The sequence below is a fragment of the Schistocerca gregaria genome, chromosome 11, assembly GCF_023897955.1.
Source record: "Schistocerca gregaria isolate iqSchGreg1 chromosome 11, iqSchGreg1.2, whole genome shotgun sequence".
NCBI classification, from domain to species: Eukaryota; Metazoa; Arthropoda; class Insecta; order Orthoptera; family Acrididae; genus Schistocerca; species Schistocerca gregaria.
In genome coordinates this window covers 82,443,781-82,466,160 of record NC_064930.1, presented here as the reverse complement: position 1 = coordinate 82,466,160, position 22,380 = coordinate 82,443,781, and the positions used below count along the sequence as shown (strand labels likewise).

The 22,380-nt window shown below is 43.9% G+C and overlaps 1 protein-coding gene across 1 annotated transcript in view; it reads right to left on the bottom strand.

Moving 5' to 3' along the window:
• Positions 1-6,283, bottom strand: part of LOC126295328 (adenylate cyclase type 6) — a 2,630,635-nt gene extending 2,624,352 nt beyond the window's left edge. The window contains exon 1 of the mRNA XM_049987795.1: positions 5,987-6,283. The gene's annotated coding sequence lies outside the window, so the exon portion shown is untranslated. The remainder of the gene's footprint in view (positions 1-5,986) is intronic.
• Positions 6,284-22,380: the final 16,097 nt, after the last annotated feature.

Here is a 22,380-nt window from a genome sequence, read left to right as displayed (position 1 = left end):
GTAATTACGTGGACAACGATTGTGTGAACTTTATGTAATAAAGTGAAAGCATTGTGTGTCATGTTTTGTTCTTTTATAGGATTATGCGCTTTTTTTTTTAAAAAAAAAGAAGATAATATCTGTATCGGCGAGTACTGAAACCGCCACAGACGATACTTATTAAATATCAAACAAAGATGAGAATATGTGACAAGTATAATTAGTAGTGACCAAACAATTTCCCTGTCGTCTTCTTGGAGTTATGTGAGTAGGAAGAGCCTGTGACGTTATATTGTACGCTTGCGTAGCATTCTTTTGTCAAGATTGAGAGATGTACGCCATTACGCCATGGGGTATCGTCTCAGTTGTGCGACTGGATTAGTGATTTCCTGTCAGGAAGGTCGCAGTTCGTAGTAATAGACGGCAAATCATCGAGTAAAACTGAAGTGATATCAGGTGTTCCCCAGGGAAGCGTCCTGGGACCTCTACTGTTCCTGATCTATATAAATGACCTGGGTGACAATCTGAGCAGTTCTCTTAGGTTGTTCGCAGATGATGCTGTAATTTACCGTCTAGTGAGGTCATCCGAAGACCAGTATCAGTTGCAAAGCGATTTAGAAAAGATTGCTGTATGGTGTGTCAGGTGGCAGTTGACGCTAAATAACGAAAAGTGTGAGGTGATCCACATGAGTTCCAAAAGAAATCCGCTGGAATTCGATTACTCTATAAATAATACAATTCTCAAGGCTGTCAATTCAACTCATTACCTGGATGTTAAAATTACGAACAACTTCAGTTGGAAGGACTACATAGATAATATTGTCGGGAAGGCGAGCCAAAGGTTGCGTTTCATTGGCAGGACACTTAGAAGATGCAACAAGTCCACTAAAGAGACAGCTTACACTACACTCGTTCGTCCTCTGTTAGAATATTGCTACGCGGGTGGGATCCTTACCAGGTGGGATTGACGGAGGACATCGAAAGGGTGCAAAAAAGGGCAGCTCGTTTTGTATTATCACGTAATAGGGGAGAGAGTGTGGCAGATATGATACACGAGTTGGGATGGAAGTCATTACAACATAGACATTTTACGTCGCGGCAAGACCTTTTACGAAATTTCAGTCACCAACTTTCTCTTCCGAATGCGAAAATATTTTGTTGAGCCCAACCTACATAGGTAGGAATGATCATCAAAATAAAATAAGAGAAATCAGAGCTCGAACAGAAAGGTTTAGGTGTTCGTTTTTCCCGCTCGCTGTTCGGGAGTGGAATAGTAGAGAGATAGTATGACTGTGGTTCGATGAACCCTCTACCAAGCACTTAAATGTGAATTGCAGAGTAGTCATGTAGATGTAGATTACGTACTCATTGTAGAGGTGTGTAATAATTTAATCTGTTTAAATGTTTTTAATAGAGTTACTTCGTGATAACTTGCATTCTGGTTTGCAATAAGCTTGCCTGGTATTTTATCGCATCCTTTTAAGACATTTTCAGTTATTTAAATACTATCTGTGGTGCAAAGCTGCGCTACGAACGAACGAGTCGCTGCCGCGGCGCATTCAAACTGCATTATTGTTGTTGTTGTTGTTGTTGTTGTTGTTATCTTCAGTCCTGAGACTCGTTTCAGGCAGCTGTCCATGCTGCTCTATCCTGTGCAAGCTTCTTCATCTCCCAGTACCTACTGCAGCCTACATCCTTCTGAATCTGCTTAGTGTATTTATCTCTTGGTCTCCCTCTACTATTTTTACCCTCCACGCTGCCCTCCAATACTAAATTGGTGATCCCTTGATGCCTCAGAACATGTCCTACTAACCGGTCCCTTCTTCTAGTCAAGTTGTGCCACAAACTTCTCTTCTCCCCAGTCCTATTCAATACTTCCTCATTAGTTATGTGATCTACCCATCTAATATTCAGCATTCTTCTGTAACACCACATTTCGAAAGATTCTATTCTCTTCTTGTCCAAACTAGTAATCGTCCATGTTTCACTTCCATACATGGCTACACTCCATACAAATACTTTCAGAAACGACTTCATGACACTTAAATCTATACTCGATGTTAACAAATTTCTCTTCTTCAGAAACGCTTTCCTTGCCATTGCCAGTCTACATTTTATATCCTCTCTACTTCCACCATCCTCAGTTATTTTCCTCCCCAAATAGCAAAACTCCTTTACTACTTCAAGTGTCTCATTTCCTAATCTAATTCCCTCAGCATTAAATGAAACCAATCATACCGCAAAGAACCGGACAGGTAGTAGTGAACTAAAATTATCTGTTTCAGCTATCTGAATTGCAGAGCAGAGCTGCAGATTTTATGATGTGTTTTACAGGTGGACACGGGTTACTGATAATATATTACGAACAGTGCAAAAATATAATTTACCTTCATTACATAGTAACTGTGCGTAGTTGTGGTCTGGCAAACGTTTTTCTATGACAATAGTCTCATGTTCTAATGTTCGTCGTGGTACTCATTGGTGTTTTACTGTTAACAAAAATCCAGTGCAAAATTTTGATGTTGAACAATCATTGCGTACTGTAACATCAGTATTGATAACAAAGTAATTTTCATTAACCTTTTCCATAACTGTAAAGTAAGGAAGATATGATGAATATGTGATTTAAAGTAACGAAAAAAAGTTCCTTTAGTAGAATGCCAGTTCCAGAACAATAAGAACATAATATATTTTGTTTTGTTGAAATTTAATTAATGATCCAAAGAAAGCCACAGCAGAGCGTCCCTAGAAAGTATTTCGGGGCTCTTTTCCTAGCAACATATTTTACCTCATACATTAGTTGTTACGCGAGCAATAACGAAGCAAGCAGAGCCAGCGAAAGCGTTTAAGTGATAGATAGATATTTCATTATATTTTCTTTCGAATTTTTAACTAATAATTGGACTCCGTCACGCCTAATTCAATTCCTCAGCCAGAGGTGGTTGAGCTACACATCTGAACTGACACTGTCGCAGAACATAAACGGTACGTTTGCGGATATGGATTCGTACTGAAAATATACAAGCGCTAGAAGTTTGTAACGCCTATTTCTGAACACCCTATATATGTCACGCTATTAACAGCAGCAAGTGACGCCATGGGTTGCACGTAACCAGAATATCCTTGAGATTGTGGTCGTTAATTAATGGTTTCATTTTATTCATCATTTGGATTTTAAGCTCCTTGTGTTTACGTGTTTGCAGTTATCCAAAACACCGTATTTCCAAGTTACCAAGATTGTTCCAGCACTTGTGCGCCATTATCAGTGGGTTTCTGTTTTCTTTAATCTCTAATGTGAACGTTTTTACTAAATGACTACAAAATTATGTGGATATTTAATCCAAACAACAATTCGTTCTTTTTGTTAGTACCCTCAGAATCGGTTTGCATGGTTTTTCAGGACCACTTGTGCATTATCTACTACAGGTAGCTTGGCATCTTTGGTCGCAGATGACAAGCTACCTGTAATAAATAATACGCAAGCGGTCTTGAAAAACCATGCAAACCGATTGTGAGGGTACTAAAAAAAAGAACGATAATGGCACAGAGGTACAAATGGTTCGTCCGCAGCTCGTGGTCATGCGGTAGCGTTCTCGCTTCCCACGAACGGGTTCCCGGGTTCGATTCTAGGCGGGTCTTTTTTTTGCTAATGGTTCAAATGGCTCTGAGCAGTATGCGACTTAAATACTGAGGTCATCAGTCCCTTACAACTTAGAACTAATAAAACCTAACTAACCTAAGGACATCACACACATCCATGCCCGAGGCAGGATTCGAACCTGCGACCGTAGCGGTCGCGCGGTTCCAGACCGAAGCGCCTAGAACCGCTCGGACACCCCCGCCGGCTGGTACACAGGTGCTGGAACATGTTTGGGAACTTTAAAAAGGTGTTTTGCATAGCTGGCGGACCTTCCAACGATTCCACTTTATTTTCAATTTCCCAAATAAATACTGGGAAGGCGTTTGTTTGCTTTCTTTGTGTGCTCACAGTAGGCCATGTGCAAGGAAAACGTAAAGTTTGGTACGTAACCTATCAATCGCCAAGGATATATCATCTCGGGCAGTATAATATGTAACTAAAATGCACACCAACAACAAACAAAATATTTTTCTAAATTGCGGAAATGACATGATGTAACCCTTTAAGCCGCTGTCCAGTGAGGGCCATTATCCAGCACAGAACTTTGTTAACACCAAAAATTATACGCATATAAAGATAATATCAAATATGATGTTTATAAACAACGTTTAATCATGGTGAGGTAATTGCATGGAGCGTCAATTACAAACAACTGTCCACGGAATACGCTATACAATCATTAACAGCAGTCAGCTAATGTGTAAATACCGTAGATTTAGTTATAATCAACTGGCCTTCACGACTAGTATTACCTTTTTAACAACAACAGAGGGAAATAAGTATACTTATTGTTCTCCATATCGAGTTGTGTATTGAAAACGACATTTGGTTCTTAAGCATAATGGGAAAAAAAATTCAGCCTTTTCTATGAGGTCTATGGATCAACGTTTCTCTGCTTTACGTACTATAGGAAAACTATTAGCAATGTTTCAGGCTTATTGTTCTATTATTTCGTGCATTCCTTGGATAGTTTACTGTAGTTGACACTCCATGCTTCTGTCTCTGCATGAATGTACATTATTTATAAATATTATATTTTTGACAGTGTTTTTTTAATGTATATTGTGTAACTGTTGCTATAAACAAATATCTGTTAGTAATGCTTGAGCCTCTGCTACAATTTTCAAACAGCGTCCTATATCCATGACATGTGATCAAAAGGGGTTGGATTATGGTCTCCGACCGGTGAATAAATAGGTGTTATTTGACACCATTTCCACAACATTTAACAGATGACGAACACGAACGCCCAAATTCAGAAAATGGTTGGGATGCTGGTCCATATTAATGATCTTATTTCTTTTTCAATTTTGCAAATGTCTTTCGGGAAGTGCTATTTTTTCTATTTTGTCGAAAACTGACATTGTGAGACTGTGGCTGTGTTCAAAATACAGGTTGACTCTCACATTGCAGACAACAGCAACCGGCCAGTTTTTACAATGATGTTTATTTCCATCTTTGTATCATACTTCCATGTTGTGAAGCTTCTTAGTGTGTGAGTGGGGCTTTATATATATATATATATATATATATATATATATATATATATATATATATATATATGTGTGTGTGTGTGTGTGTGTAAGTGCATCATACAGATTTCGATGCTGCAAGATTACAAGCAGTCTGCACTGGAACGTAATGGCGGGGATTTTTCATCGGCACCACTCTCCCACGGAAATTTCACCAGTTGGGAAAACAAAAAGCGATAACTAATGTAAAATATCTTAACGTGAACTAGACGTCTGAAAATTAACCAATCGGTTCGAAACCGGTAACGACGCTATTTAAATAAATAAATAAATAGCATTGTGAAAAGTGGTTGGCTGCTGTCGTCTTCTACGAAAGATAAGTTTCCTTTGATTTACGTCTATGGTCACAATCATTTCTGTTTAACAGATTACCGGTTTCGGTCTTTAATGACCATCATCAGATCTGCAGCAAAAATGGGAATATATAAATACACTTGCAAACTGTATACCGCTTAAGAACAATACATGGAGCATATTGAAAACTAGTACTGACAAAATTTACATTTGTGCTCTTTAAATGTGAAGAGGCATACTTGTCACATAAAAACAAAGTCCTAATGCACTGCAGCCATAGTTTTGCTGCAGATCTGATGATGGTCATTAAAGATCGAAACCGGTAACCTGTTAGAAAAGATTGTGACCATAGACGTAAATTAAAGAAAACTTATTACATATACGGGTCACTTTGTTTTTTTCGCGATGATGTCGCCGCTTGTGATTCTACGAACGGATCAACCTGTCTTTTGGGAAGTATTAGTTACGATTGCGTCCTGAATGAAAACGCTGTCTAGGGAAATGAAAAGACGAAAAAGTTCGTGCATACAGTCTGGCTTACCTGTTCGGTCAGCCAGCTACGTATTTTCGTCAGTTACTGGTCAGCCAGGGGCGCTGGTTCCAAAACAACAACAACAATAGGGGAGAAAGTCGCAATTTCAGCGGAGAACGGGTGCAGTTGTGTACGACTTTACAAAGAGTGCCATTTGTGTAGCTCGGGATGTCGCGAGAGCGCGAATCGTGTATTACGAGCGCACATCGTACTCGTCGCGGAGCGCGGCACTGAACACATAGGCACACACGGGCGGACCGCGGGTGGTCCCTTCCACCTTCGACCGCCGGCGGCTGGGACGCGACTGAGCGGGCATAGGCAGCAACAGGTTAGCCCGGCGAGCGGTTCCGGGGCGCGACCGCACCGCGTCGCTGCCGTCGCCGGAGACTGCCGAGGTCACCCGATTTGCGGTTCCGAGCGATCGCGGGCGCTCGCCGGATTGGAACAAAATTTTGCGAACTGGTCACCGGTCGGTGAGGAAAGGGTGGGGGGGGGGGGGGGGGGCGGGGGGGAGCAGAGGAAAAGGGCGCCCGTCAGGAGGGCTGAGCGCGGGAGGAAATTACGTTATTACTACTATTACACTGAAGCGGCAAAGAAACTGGTATACATGTGCGGAGATACGTAAACAAGTAGAATACGGCGCTGCGGTCAGCAACGAGTATACGGGTGGTCCATTGCTAGTGACCGGGCCAAATATTCCACGAAATAAGCGTCAAATGAAGAAAACTACAAAGAACGAAACTCTTCTAGCTTGAAGGGGGAAACCAGATGGCGCTATGGCTGGCCCGCTAGAAAGCGCTGCCACGTGTAAAACGGAATCAGCTGCGTTCTTTTAAATAGGAACACACTTTTTTTTTACATATTCGTGTAGTACGTAAAGAAATATGAATGTTTTAGTTGGACCAGTTTTTTTTGCTTTGTGACAGATGGCGCTGTGATAGTCACAAACGTACAAGTACGTGGTATCACGTAATATTCCGTCAGTGCGGACGGTATTTACTTCGTGATAATTGTTGTTGTTGTTGTTGTTGTTGTCTTCCGTCCTGAGACTGGTTTGTTGCAGCTCTCCATGCTACTCTATCCTGTGCAAGCTTCTTCATCTCCCAGTACCTACTGCAGCCTACATCCTTCTGAATCTGCTTAGTGTACTCATCTCTCGGTCTCCTTCTACGATTTTTACCCTCCACGCTGCCCTCCAACGCTAAATTTGTGGCCCTTGATGCCTCAGAACATGTCCTACCAACCGGTCCCTTCTTTTTGTCAAGTTGTGCCACAAACTCCTCTTCTCCCCAATTCTATTCAATACCTCCTCATCCGTTATGTGGTCTACCCATTTAATCTTCAGCATTCTTCTGTAGCACCGCATTTCGAAAGCTTCTATTCTCTTCTTGTCTAAACTATTTGTCGTCCACGTTTCACTTCCATACATGGCTACACTACATACAAATACTTTCAGAAACGACTTCGTGACACTTAAATCTATACTCGATCTTAACAAATTTCTCTTCTTCAGAAGCGCTTCACTTGCCATTGCCAGTCTACATTTTATATCCTCTCTACTTTGACCATCCCCAGTTATTTTGCTCCCCAAATAGCAAATATCCTTTACTAATTTAAGTGTCTCATTTCCTAATCTAATTTCCTCAGCATCACCTGACTTAATTCGACTATATTCCATTATCCTCGTTTTGCTTGTTGATGTTCATCTTATACCCTCCTTTCAAGACACTGCCCATTCCATTCAACTGCTCTTCCAAGTCCTTTACTGTCTCTGACAGAATTACAATGTCATCGGCGATCCTCAACGTTTTTATTTCTTCTCCATGGACTTTAATACCTACTCTGAACTTTTCTTTTGTTTCCTTTACTGCTTGCTCAATATACAGATTGAATAACATCGGGGAGAGGGTACAACCCCGTCTCACTCCCCTCCCAACCACTGCTTCCCTTTCATGTCCCTCGACTCTTATAACTGCCATCTGGTTTCTGTACAAATTGTAAATAGCCTTTTGCTCCCTGTATTTTACCCCTGTCACTTTTAGAATTTGAGTCAACATCGTAAAAAGCTTTCTCTAAGTGTACAAATGCTAGAAATGTAGGTTTGCCTTTCCTTACTCTATTTTCTAAGATAAGTCGTAGGGTCAGTATTGCCTCACGTGTTCCAACATTTCTGCAGAATCCAAACTGATCCTCGCCGAGGTCGGATGCTACCAGTTTTTCCATTCGTCTGTAAAGAATTCGCGTTAGTATTTTGAAGCTACCCGTGTTAAAATGGGCCGTTTACCAATTGCGCAAAAGGTCGATATCGTGTTGATGTATGGCTATTGTGATCAAAATGGTCAACGGGCGTGTGCTATGTATGCTGCTCGGTATCCTGGACTACATGATCCAAGTGGCCGGCCCGTTCGCAGGATAGTTACGTTATTTAAGGAAACAGGAAGTGTTCAGTCACGTGTGAAACGTCAACCACGACCTGCAACAAATGATGATGCCCAAGTAAGTGCTTTAGCTGCAGTCGCGGCTAATGCGCACATCAATAGCAGACAAATTGTTCAAGAATCGGGAATCTCAAAAACGTCGGTGTTGAGAATGCTACATCAACATCGACTGCACCCGTACCATATTTCTATGCACCAGGAAATGCATGGCAACGACTTTGAACGTCGTGTACAGTTCTGACACTGGGCACAAGAGAAATTACGGGACGATGACAGATTTTTTGTGCGCGTTGTATTTAGCGACGAAGCGTCATTCACCAACAGCGGTTACGTAAACCGGTATAATATGCACTATTGGGCAACGGAAAATCCACGATGGCTGTGACAAGTGGAACATCTTGGACCTCGTTGGGTTAATGTATGGTGCGGCATTATGGGAGGAAGGATAATTGGCCACCATTTTGTCGATGGCAATCTAAATGGTTCAATGTATGCTGATTTCCTACGTAATGTTCTACCGATGATACTAGAAGATGTTTCACTGCATGACAGCATGGCGATGAACTTCCAACATGATGGATGTCCGGCACATAGCTCGCGTGCGGTTGAAGCGATATTGAATAGCATATTTCATGACAGGTGGATTGGTCGTCGAAGCACCATACCAATGCCCGCACGTTCATCGGATCTGACGTCCCCGGATTTCTTTCTCTGGAGGAAGTTGTAGGATATTTGCTATCGTGATCCACCGACAACGCCTGACAACATGCGTCAGCGCATTGTCAATGCATGCGCGACCATTACGGAAGGCGAACTACTCGCTGTTGAGAGGAATGTCCTTACACGTATTGCCAAATGCACTGAGGTGACGGACATAATTTTGAGCATTTATTGCATTAATGTGGTGTTTACAGGTACTCACTCTGTAATAGCATGCGTTTTCAGAAATGATTTCACAAAGGTACATGTATCACATAAAATGTTCAAACGTACCGACGTTCCATATTTTAATGTAAAATACCTACCTGTCACCAACTGCTCGTCTAAAATTGTGAGCCATATGCTGTGACTATTATAGCGCCATCTATCACAAAGCGAAGAAAGTGGTCTATTTCTTTACGTACTACACCGATACGTAATAAAAAATGGGGGTTTATATTTAAAAACAAACGCAGTTTATATCCGTTTGACCTATGGCAGCGCCATCCAGCGGGCCAACCATAGCGCCATCTGGTTTCCCCCTTCAAGCTAGACAAGATTCGCTCTTTGTAGTTCTTTCGTTCGACGGTTATTTCGTGAGATATTTGGCCCGCTCCCTATCAATGGACCACCCTGTATAATAAGTCTGGCTCAGTTAGTTCGGATACTGCTTCTACAATGGCAGATTTAAGTGAATTTGAAAGTTGTTACAGTCGGCACATGAGTGATGGGATACAGCATCTCGGAGATAGCGATGAACTGGGGATTTTCCCGTACGAGCATTTAACGAATGCTCCGTGAATATCAGGAATCCGGTAAGACATCATCCGGCATCGCTGAGGCAGGAAAAATATCCTGCAAGAACGATACCAACAACAACTCAAGATACTCGTTCAATGTGACAGAAGTGCAACCCTTCCGCAAATTGCTGGAGATTTCAATGCTGGCCCACCAACAAGTGTCAGCATGCGAACCATTCAACGAAACATCAGCTAAATGGGCTTCCGGAGCTGAAGGCCCACTCTTCTACGCTCGATGACTGCATGACACAAAACGTTACGCCTCGTATGGGTCCGTCAACACCTACATTGTACTGTCGATGACTGGAAACATGTTGTCCCGTTTCAGATTGTATCGAGCGGATGGACGTGTACGGGTATGGAGACAACCCTCGTGAATCCATGGTCCCTGCATGTCAGTAGGGGCTCTTCAAGCTGGTGGAGGCTCTGTAATGGCGTGTGGCGTGTGGAGTTGGAGTGATATAGGACCCCTGATACGTCTAGATACGACTCTGACAGGTGACACGGACGTAAGCATCCAGTCTGATCACCTGCATACATACATTTCCATTGTGCATTCCTACGGACTGGGACTATTCCAGCACGACAATGCGACACACCACACGTCCAGGATTGCTGCAGAGTGGCTCCAGAAACCCTCTTGAGTTTAAACACTCCCGATGGCCACTAAACTCCACACACGTGAACATTATTGAGCATATCTGGGATGCCTTGCAAAGCGCTGTTCGGAAGTGATCGCCACACCCCCGTTCTCTTACGGATTTATGGACAGCTCTACAGGACTCACGGTGTTTAATTCCCTCTAGTACTACTTCAGAGGTTAGTCGACTCCATGCCACGTCATGTTGCGACACTTCTGTGTTCTAGCTGGGGCCCTACACGATATTTCATAGCTGTACCAGATTCTTTGGCTCCAATGTGTTATTATTGTTAATTCGCCATTAAGGAGAGCGCAAAAACACAATCAGTTTTTATGGGTTTCTTTGTGTCTCTTTTCGTTTTCTTGGCAAAAGCCTGACATATATGCACTGTGTTTCTTCTTCCTCTCTTTTGTCCACTTCTTTTCATTTTTTTTGTGGGGGGGGGGGGGAGGTGTATGCTGTATTTTTCGCTGTCTGTCATGTCTTCCGTGGAGATGTTACGTTTCTAAAGGTCTTCCGCGCTTTCCTTTACCCGTATGGTTTTCACAGTGCTAAAAGCCTTCTTGCTCATTGTGTTTCCTTTCACCCTATGTACATGTCCGAAGAGCTTTGCTTTTCTTCGCCTGATGTATTTTCTTATCGTCGCTGTCTGTTCTCACAGTTCTTTTCTCGGTCTTTTATCGAGATCCGTCATTTGGAACCGGTTCCTAGATTTTTTTCTGTATTTTCCTCTGTTTTTGTCCATCGCCTTGATTTTCGGTCTTCCTTTGTGCACTGTAGTTTCTGAGGCATACAAGGCCTCTGGATGGCTTTGTACTAATTTGCCACTCATGGAAATACACTACTGGCCATTTAAATTGCTACACCACGAAGATGACGTGCTACAATCCCGAAATTTAACCGACAGGAAGAAGAAGATGCTATGATGTGCAAATTACTAGCTTTTCAGAGCATTCACAGAAGGTTGGCGCCGGTGACGACACCTACAACGTGCTGACATGAGGAAAGTTTCCAACCGATTTCTCATACACAAACAGCAGTTAACCGGCGTTGCCTGGTGAAACGTTGTTGTGTTGCCTCGTGTAAGGAGGAGAAATGCGTACCATCACGTTTCCGACTTTGATAAAGGTCGGATTGTAGCCTATCGCGATTGCGGTTTGTCCTATCGCGACATTGCTGCTCGCGTTGGTCGAGACGCAATGACTGTTGGCAGAATATGGAATCAGTGGGTTCAGGAGGGTAATACGGAACGTCGTGCTGGATCCCAACGGCCTCGTATCACTAGCAGTCGAGATGACAGGCATCTTATCCGCACGGCTGTAACGGATCGTGTAGCCACGTCTCGATCCCTGAGCCAACAGATGGGGACGTTTGCGACACAACAACCATCTGCACGAACAGTTCGACGACGTTTGCAGCGGCATGGACTGTCAGCTCGGAGACCGTGGCCGTGGTTACCCTTGACGCTGCACCACAGAAAGAAGCGCTTGCGATGGTGTACTCGACGACGGAGAGATGGAGACCGGGTGGGACGTGGGAATACAGGCGCGGCAGCAGAGGGGGGTGGGAGAGGATGGGGGGGGGGGGGCAAGTGGGTGAGGAGGGTCAAGTTTGCGGGAGGTGTACAGGATCCGTATCCTCTCAAGGAAAAGGAGGAGGTGGGGGAAAGGATTGAGATCGTACAGGATCCGCGTGGGGAGGGGAGACGGATGCGATAGGCGAGGCGGAGAGCATGGCGTTCAAGGACCTGAAAGGAGTTGTAAAAGGTAGGGGGCCGAGATCCAGGCAGGATGGGCGTACCAGAGGGTAGGGCAGATGAGGGAAACGTCCTCTTTGAACAATTATACACGACTGTGCTTAAACTGACACACAATATCTTTAGCGCAACGCAATCTGACTTCCAAAAATCCCTACGAAAGAATGGCCCTGACTAGCATTAACCTATACGTTTCACAAATCACTTACCTCACAAAAATCTTCGTTACTCAAGCTACTGCAATACAGCTAGCGCCACTACTGCCAGCTAAATAAAAGATTCAAACTACTGAAGGCACTAACTACTGATAGGCATAATTAGCAAATGAAAGATTTTAATAGAGAACAAACAATGTATTTACCTCACTAGTCATAATATATATAGCAGTTCATGACACCAATTCTTACAAATTTCAAAACTCCGCCATCTCTCTCCCCACGTCCACCACTGCTGGCGGCTCACCTCCAACTGCGCAACGCTACGCGCTGTTCACATCCAGCTGCCGCTGCCCAACACTACAATGGCGAGTACTACAACAATGACAGCCAACCACAGACTACACACGGCACAGCCAGTGATTTTGATACAGAGCGCTGCGTGGCGGTGGCGTTACCAATAAAAAATCCTAAACAGCCTACTTACAATTCGTTTAAGAAATACTTTAAAATGAACTTGTTCACACTGATTATAATCTAACTCCTAAGGGTGCGAGAGCGTGGTCTGCAGCATGAATACGAAACGAGTTTGAAAAGTCCGTGCAAACTCCGACAGATGGCACCACCGGCGCGTATCGAGGTCATGTTTAGTTAGTAGCATCTTTGGCATTCGTGTGAATCAAGGAAGTCGACTGATTGTCAACAAATGGACCAAGAAGAATTTTGTGTGGTGATTAAACATTACTTTATGACAGGAAAAATGCCTCAGGACACTAAAGAGAAGCTTGACAAACATTACAGTGACTCTGCACCTTCGATTACAACAGTTTCTACATCTACATCCATACTCCGCAAGCCACCTGACGGTGTGTGGGGGAGTACCTCTGTCGGTTCTCCCTTCTATTCCAGTCTCGTATTGTTCGTGGAAAGAAGGACCGTCAGTATGCTTCTGTGTGGACTCTAATCTCTCTGATTTTATCCTCATGGTCTCTTCGCGAGATATACGTAGGAGGGAGCAATAGACTGCTCAACTCTTCGGTGAAGGTATGTTCTCGAAACTTTAACAAAAGCCTGTACCGAGCTACTGAGCGTCTCTCCTGCAGAGTCTTCCACTGGAGTTTATCTATCATCTCCGTAACGCTTTCGAGATTACTAAATGATCCTGTAACGAAGCGCGCTGCTCTCCGTTGGATCTTCTCTATCTCTTCTATCAACCCTATCTGGTACGGATCCCACACTGCTGAGCAGTATTCAAGCAGTGGGCGAACAAGCGTACTGTAACCTACTTCTTTTGTTTTCGGAATGCATTTCCTTAGGATTCTTCCAATGAATCTCAGTCTGGCATCTGCTTTACCGACGATCAACTTTATATGATCATTCCATTTTAAATCACTCCTAATGCGTACTCCGAGATAATTTATGGAATTAACTGCTTCTAGTTGCTAACCAGCTATTTTGTAGCTAAATGATGAGGCATCTATCTTTCTATGTATTCGCAGCACATTACACTTGTCTACATTGAGATTCAATTGCCATTCCCTGCACCATGCGTCAATTCGCTGCAGATCCTCCTGCATTTCAGTACAATTTTTCATTGTTGCAACCTCTCGATACACCACAGGATAATCTGCAAAAAGCCTCAGTGAACTTCCGATGTCATCCACCAGGTCATTTATGTATATTTTGAATAGCAACGGTCCTATGACACTCCCCTGCGGCACACCTGAAATCACTCTTACTTCGGAAGACTTCTCTGCTTTGGGAATGACATGCTTCGTTCTGTTATCTAGGAACTCTTCAATCCAATTACACAATTAGTCTGATAGTCCATATGCTCTTACTTTGTTCATTAAGTGGTTTCATAATTTTCGGAGTGGCCATATGGGCACAAGTGATGCTGAACGTTCTGGACGCCCTATGGAGGTCACGACTCCAGAAATCATTGATAAAATCCATAGTATGGTGGTGGATGACAGAAGAGTTAAGGTGTGTGAGATTGCTAGGGCTGTGGGCATCTCGAATGAATGGGTACATAATATTTTGCATAAACATCTGGACACGAGAAATCTACCCGAAAGATGGGTTCCGCGATTGCTTACACCTGACCAAAAACGGAATCGTGTGAAGTGGTGCAAGGATGGTTTGCAGCTGTTCAGGAAGAGTCCGCAGGATTTTAAGCGTCGTTTCGTCACTGTGGATGAAACATTGATACGTTACTATACTCCTGAGACCAAACAACAATCTGAACAATGGGTTACCAAGGGAGAATCGGCACCAAAAAAGGCGAAGACCATTCCTTCGGCCGGAAAGGTTATGTCGATTGTCTTTTGGGATTCGCAAGGGATAATCCTCATCGACTATCTGGAAAAGGGTAAAACTATTAGAGCTGCATATTATTCATCGTTATTGGACCGTTTGAAAACCGAGCTACAAGATAAACGCCGGCGATTGGTCCGCAAAAAAGTCCTTTTCCATCGCGACAATGCACCAGCACACACCTCAGCAGTTGTGGTCGCAAAATTAATGGAAGTAGGATTCCAGCTCGTTGGACATCCCCCCCTGTTCTCCAATTTGAAGAAATGGCTGGCGGACAAAGGTTATTCAAACGAGGAGGTGATTGCAGCAACTAATAGCTATTTTGCAGACTTACTATTATTCGGAAGGGATCTAAAAAAATTAGAACAGCGTTGGACGAAGTGTATAAATCTAAAAGGAGACTATGGCGAAAAATAAAAAAGTTTTTTACCCCCAACATGTAAGTAGTCTTTATTTTTGCATGAACTGTTCAAACGTCCCTCGTAGGTCGAAAGGCGTTCTATCGACGACGCAAGGCATGTAACTTGACAGTACAATCGCTATAGTACGTATAAGATCGTGAGCTCCGATTATGTTAAAGTGATTCATTCATTTACTAATGTCAACGTTTCCTGCCATTATAAAATTACTGAAAGATACTGTTACACGAATTTTTTACAGACGAATGGAAAAACTGGTAGAAGCCGACCTAGGGTAAGACCAGTTTGGATTCTGTAGAAATGTTGGAATACGTGAGGCAATAGTGACCTTATAACTTATCTGAGAAGATAGGGTAAGAAAAGGAAAACCTACCTTTCTAGCATTCGTAGAGCTAAAGAAACCTTTTGACAATGTTGACTGGAATTATTTCAAATTCTAAAGGTGGCAGGGGTAAAATACAAGGAGCGAAAGGCTATTTACAATTTGTACAGAAACCAGATGGCAGTTATGGGTCGACGGGCTTTAAAGGGAAGCAGCGGTTGGGAAGGGAGTGAGACACGGTTGTAGCCTATCCCTGATGTTATTCAATCTATATGTTCAGCAAGCAGTAAAGGAAACAATAGAAAAATTTGGAATGGGAATTAAAATCCATGGAGAACAAATAAAAATGTTGAGGTTCACCGATGACATCGTAAGTCTGTCAGAGACAGCAAAGGACTTGGAAGAGCAGTTGAACGGAATGGATAGTGTCTTGAAAGGAGGATATAAGATGAACATGAACAAAAGCAAAACGAGGATAATGGAATGTAGTAGAATAAAGTCGGGTGATGCTGAGGGAATCAGATTAGGAAATGAGTCACTTAAAGTAGTAAAGGAGTTTTGCTATTTGGGAGCAAAACAACTGATGATGGTCGAAGTAGAGAGGATATAAAATGTAGACTGGGTATGGCATGAAAAGCATTTATGAAGAAGAGAAATTTGTTAACATTGAGTAAAGATTTAAGTGTGCGGAAGTTGCTTCTGAAAGTATTTGTATGGAGTGTAGCCATGTTTGGAAGCGAATTGTAGGCGATAAGTAGGATAGACAAGAAGAGAATAGAAACTTTTGTTGTGCTACAGAAGAATTCTGAAGATTAGATGGTTAGCTCACATAAATAATGAGGAAGTACTGAAGAGAACTGGGGAGAAGAGGAATTTGTGGCACAATTTGACTAGAAGAAGGGATGAGTTAGTAGGACACAGGCATCAAGAGATCACGAATTTAGTATTGGAGGGAAGTCCGGAGGGTAAAAATCGGAGATGGAGACCAAAACATGAATACGCTAAGCAGATGGAGAAGGATGTAGATTGCAGTAGGTACTGGGAGATGAAGAAGCTCCTACAGGATAGAGTAGCGTGGAGAGCTGCATCAAACCAGTCTCTGGACTGAAGACCGCAACAACAACAACAACAACAACAATATTTATGACTCGCAGACTCCTCCTAAGAAGGCCGATGTGGCCGGGCGGTTTTAGGCGCTTCAGTCTGGAACCGCGCAACCGCTACCGTCGCAGGTTCGAATCCTACCTCGGGCATGGATGTTAGTTACGTTTACGTAGTTCTAAGTTCTAGGGGACTGATGACCTCAGATGTTAAGTTCCGTTGTACTCAGAGCCATTTGAAGCATTTTTGAAACTCCTTACAATGTCAGAGTGGCATAAGGCAGCTTTAGTTAGCAAATATTTATTAATAACAATTACTTGATTCGCGCTAGAGTAAACGTACTTTGCCTTTGACAACGTCACGGGCCATCTTTGCATCGGCACCTCATCCCACCGGCTCTGAAAGCGCCAGATGGCCAACCGCCTCTGCTAGCCAGCCTGGGAACCTACCGCTACACCCGTACAACCTACGTAACTGCAGCACTCATACATTCACGTCACGTATGTGGAATATCAAAACCGGAAATAGAGTAACATGCGCTCATACCTGCAAATAAAGGGCAACTTAAAAGCTCGCAGTTGTCGAAGGTCCCCTGTTACTGAGGGAGGGCGGGGCGAATATTGCGCAGCAGCTCGGCGGTACCGATACGCCCAGCCCCATGCCCTGAGGATGTTGACTTTCTGGAGGATAAACTGGAATTTCATCTGAAAGCGAGCGTTCGCAAGGAATCAAATTCCCCCAGGAATGTCGCCCAGTCCACAATAAGAGACCGCGCGCAAGCGGCCGAGGTTTACTCTGCGAGGGAGAGAAAGGGCCGAAGCGACCCTTCGCGATTGGCTGCGCCACTACAGGAAATTAGATCGCGGGGACACCGTTGTGGCGCCAGCAAACACGGCAATGAAATTAATCAGACAGCGTGGCGGCTCGATGGAACAGGGGGGAGGGGGCTTACGATCGACTCGACTGAGCGATCTGAGCTTAAGCCGTATCGCAGGAACCACTGGAGGTGTGCCCTGGGGAACTGTACTAGAACCACACAATACACTGTGCAGCTGCAACGATTTGCGATCCCCTGAGCATGTAGTGTTCACACACCTCCTGCAAGTGGAAGCTTGGAAGTCTTCCCTCGTAAATAATTTTCGTGGGACAGATAAACAGGGTTGAAGTTTATCTATCTGTTGTGATGTGGTCTTCAGTCCAGACACTCGTTTGATGCAGCTCTCCATGCTACTCTATCCTGTGCAAGCTTCTTCACCTCCCAGAACCTACTGCAACCTACATCCTTCTGAATCTGTTTAGTGTATTCGTCTCTTGTTCTCCCTCTACGATTTTTAGCTTCCACGCTGCCCTCCAATACTAAATTGGTGATCCCTTGATGCCTCAGAACATGTCCTACCAACCGATCCCTTCTTCTGGTCAAGTTGTGCCACAAACTTCTCTTCTCCCCAATTCTATTCAATAAATCTTCATTAGTTATATGATCTACCCATCTAATCTTCAGCATTCTTCCGTAGCACCACATTTCGAAAGCTTCTATTCTCTTCTTGTCCAAACTACTTATCGTCCACGTTTCACTTCCATACATGGCTACACTACATACAAATACTTTCAGAAACGACTTCCTGACACTTCAATCTATACTCGATGATAACAAACTTCTTCAGAAACGCTTTCCTTGCCATTGCCAGTCTACGTTTCATATCCTCTGTGCTTCGACCATCATCAGTTATTTTGCTCCCCAAATAGCAAAACTCATTCTCTACTTTAAGCCTTTCATTTCCTAATCTGATTCCCGCAGCATCACCCAATTTAATTCGACTGCATTCCATTATCCTCGTTTTGCTTTTGTTGATGTTCATCTTATATCCTCCTTTCAAGACACTGTCCATTCCGTTCAACTACTCTTCCAAGTTCATTGCTGTCTCTGACAGAATTACAATGTCATCGACGAACCTCGAAGTTTTTATTTCTTCTCCGTGGATTTTAATTACTACTCCGAATTTTTCTTTTGTTTCCTTTACTGCTTGCTCAATATACAGATCGAATAACATCGGGAATAGGCCACAACCTGTCTCACTCCCTCCCCAACCACTGCTTCCCTTTCATGCCCCTCGACTCTTATAACTGCCATCTGGTTTCTGTACAAATTGTAAATAGCCTTACCCCTTCCAGCTTCAGAATGCGAAAGAGAGTATTCCAGTCAAGATTGTCAAAAGCTTTCTCTAAGTCTACAAATGCTAGAAATGTAGGTTTGCCCTTCGTTAATCTAGCTTCTAAGATAAGTCGTAGGGTCAGTATTGCCCCACGTTTTCCAACATTTCTACGGATTAAACGCGAATACAAAGAGTGGTCACTCTGGTTCCCGTCAGATCACCGAAGTTAAGCGCTGTCGGGCTGGGCTAGCACTTGGATGGGTGACCATCCTGTCTGCCGAGCGCTGTCGGCAAGCTGGGTGCACTCAGCCCTTGTGGGGCAAACTGAGGAGCTACTTGACTGAGAAGTAGCGGCTCCGGTCTCAGAAACTGGCGGACGGCTGGGAGAGCAGTGTGCTGACCTCATGTCCCGCCATTATCTGCATCCAGTGACGCCTGTCGATGAGGAAGACACGGCGGCCGGTCGGTACCGTTGAGCCTTCCAAGGCCTGTTCGGTCTTATTTTAGTACAAAGCATAAAATATGACCTCAGTGGAGTGGGAATAGCTTCATCGCTAATGATCGTCTCATACAGTCAGGGAAGTAAATCCTACAATGAAACTTCCTGGCAGATTAAAACTGTGTGCCGGGCCGAGACTCGTACTCGTGACCTTTGCCTTTCACGGGTAAGTACTCTACCAACTGAGCTACCCAAGCACGACTCACGCCTCGTCCTCGCAGTTCTGCCACTACCTCGCCTCCTACCTTCCAAACTTTACAGAATCTCTCCTGCATACCTTGCAGAACTAGCACTCCTGGATGAAAGGATATTGCGGAGACATGGCTTAACCACTGGCGGAATTAAAGCTGTGAGGGCGGGGCAAAGGTCCCGAGTTCGAGTCTCGGCCCGGCACACAGTTTTAATGTGCCAGGAAGTTTCATATCAGCGCACACTCCGCTGCACAGTGAAAATTTCATTCCAGAATTCCTGCAATATCTACATTTGTCAACCAGATAACGCATTTTGTTTATGTGACTAGTACCCATCGTTTTTCTCTTTTTACATAACAGGAAGACTTTACATTGCCATGCACTGTGTTACACTACTGGCCATTAACATTGCTACACCACGAAGATGACGTGCTACAGACGCGGCATTTAACCGACAGGAAGAAGATGCTGTGATATGCAAATGACTAGCTTTTCAGAGCATTCACACAAGGTTGGCGACGATGGCGACACCTACAACGTGCTGACATGAGGAAAGTTTCCAAGCGATTTCTCATACACAAACAGCAGTTGACCGGCGTTGCCTGGTGAAACGTTGTTGTGATGCCTCGTGCAAGGAGGAGAAATGCGTACCATCACGTTTCAGACTTTGATAAAGATCGGATCGCAGCCTATCGCGATTTCCGTTTATCGTATAGCGAAATTGCTGCTCACGTTGGTCGATATCCGATGACTGTTAGCAGAATATGGAATCTGTGGGTTCAGGAGGGTAACACGGAAGGCCGTGCTGGATCCCAGCGGCCTCGTATCACTAGCGGTCGAGATGACAGGCATCTTATCCGCATGGCTGTAACGGATCGTGCAGCCACGTCTCGATCCCTGAGTCAGCAAATGGGGACGTTTGCAGGACAGCAACCATCTGCACGAACACTTCGACGACGTTTGTAGGAGCACGGACTATCAGCTCGGAGACCGTGGCTGTGGTTACCCTTGACGCTGGATCACAGACAGGAGCGCCTGTGATGGTGTGCTCAACGACGAACCTGGATGCACGAATGGCAAAACGCCTTTTTTTCGGATGAATGTAGGTTCTGTTTACAGCATCACGATGGTCGCATCCGTGTTTGACGACATTGCAGTGAACGCACATTGGAAGCGTGTATTCGTCATCGCCATACTGGCGTTATCACCCGGCATGATGGTATGGGGTGCCATCGGTTACACGTCTCGGCCACCTCTTGTTCGCATTGACGGCATTTTGAACAGTGAACGTTACATTTGAGATGTGTTACGACCCGTGGCTCTACCCTTCATTCGATCACTGTGAAACCTTACATTTCAGCAGGATACTGCACAATCCCATGTTGCAGGTCCTGTAAGGGCTTTTCTGGACTCAGAAAATGTTCGACTGCTGCCCTGGCCAGCACATTCTCCAGATCTCTCACCAATTGAAAACGTCTGGTCAATGGTGACCGGGCAACTGGCTCGTCACAATACCCCAGTCACTACTCTTGATGAACTGTGGTATCGTGTTGACGCTGCATGGGCAGCTGTACCTGTACACGCCATCCAAGCTCTGACTCAATGCCCAGGCGTATCAAGGCCGTTATGACGGCCAAAGGTGGTTGTTCTGGGTACTGATTTCTCACGATCTATGGACCCAAATTGCGTGAAACTGTAATCGCATGTCAGTTCTAGTATAATATATTTGTCCAATGAATACCCGTTTATCATCTGCATTTCTTCTTGGTGTAGCAATTTTAATTGTCAGTAGTGTAGATTGCTGACGAGTACAACACACAACATAAAAAATAGTGAAGGTTGGAACAGAAGACTGCGAAACACTTGACTGGACATCGGAAGCAGATAAGATATTAAGCCCTCTGAGTGATTGGCATTTGCTGTTTTCTCCTGGCAAGAGATACGCAGTCAACAGATCTGCCATCACCATACGCAGTATATTCACAAGGGGTGAGAACTTGTACATGCTTGGCATGGCCTCCTTTAAAGGCAGAACAACACAAGACGGCTATGTTGTTCGGATGCTTACAAAACGCATTGAACGACTGCAACAAAAGCTTGTCAATCCTAAGAAAGTGGTTGATGTCAAACGCTTGCTTGAAATTCATTTAAGTGGGAGCTGGCCTCAGAATGTACAACTCTCTAAATGACTCTGTCCATGCATCCATCCGATGTCCCTAAAGAGGCACATAATAATAACAGTGTGATGTAGTGGAAGAGTGTGTTCAGAAAATTTGTTTTGTGATCTCTTGTAACTACCACAAAAAAGAATGCATTTGAGAGTATGCTTTATTGATAACGTAATAATAATTTTTGTCATCCATATTTACTATCAAGACATCAAATACACATTCACACCTCTGCTACAAACGTGATTGAAAAATACCTTCTAAAAGACATATTTTTAATTTTTCTTTCAATCTTGTAATTAAATAATTACTTTCTATGAGGACCATGTAATGGAAAACGAATCTAGTATTATGTATCAGATAACTAATGTTGGTTATGGCCCATAGACTGTATACAGCAGACACGTCATGGGTAATCTTTAGATCTCTTTCAAGATTTTCTCCAAAGGAAAAATTGGGAAACGAGAACTTTCTCTTCTTGCAGTCACTTCAGTTGCCTTTTGAAAAGCGATCGACGATATGTTCAAATGGCTCTCAGCGCTATGGGACTTCCATGCCCGAAGCAGGATTCGAACCTGCGACCGTAGCGATTGTGTGGTTCCAGACTGTAGCGCCTACAACCGCTCGGCCACTGCTGCCGGCCGATGATATGTGTATTGAGTTCTATGTTGTGTCTCATTTATGAAATAACTAGCTGGGGTACCTGGCTTCACTCAGGGAGTTGACATGAGATTGTGTGATAGTT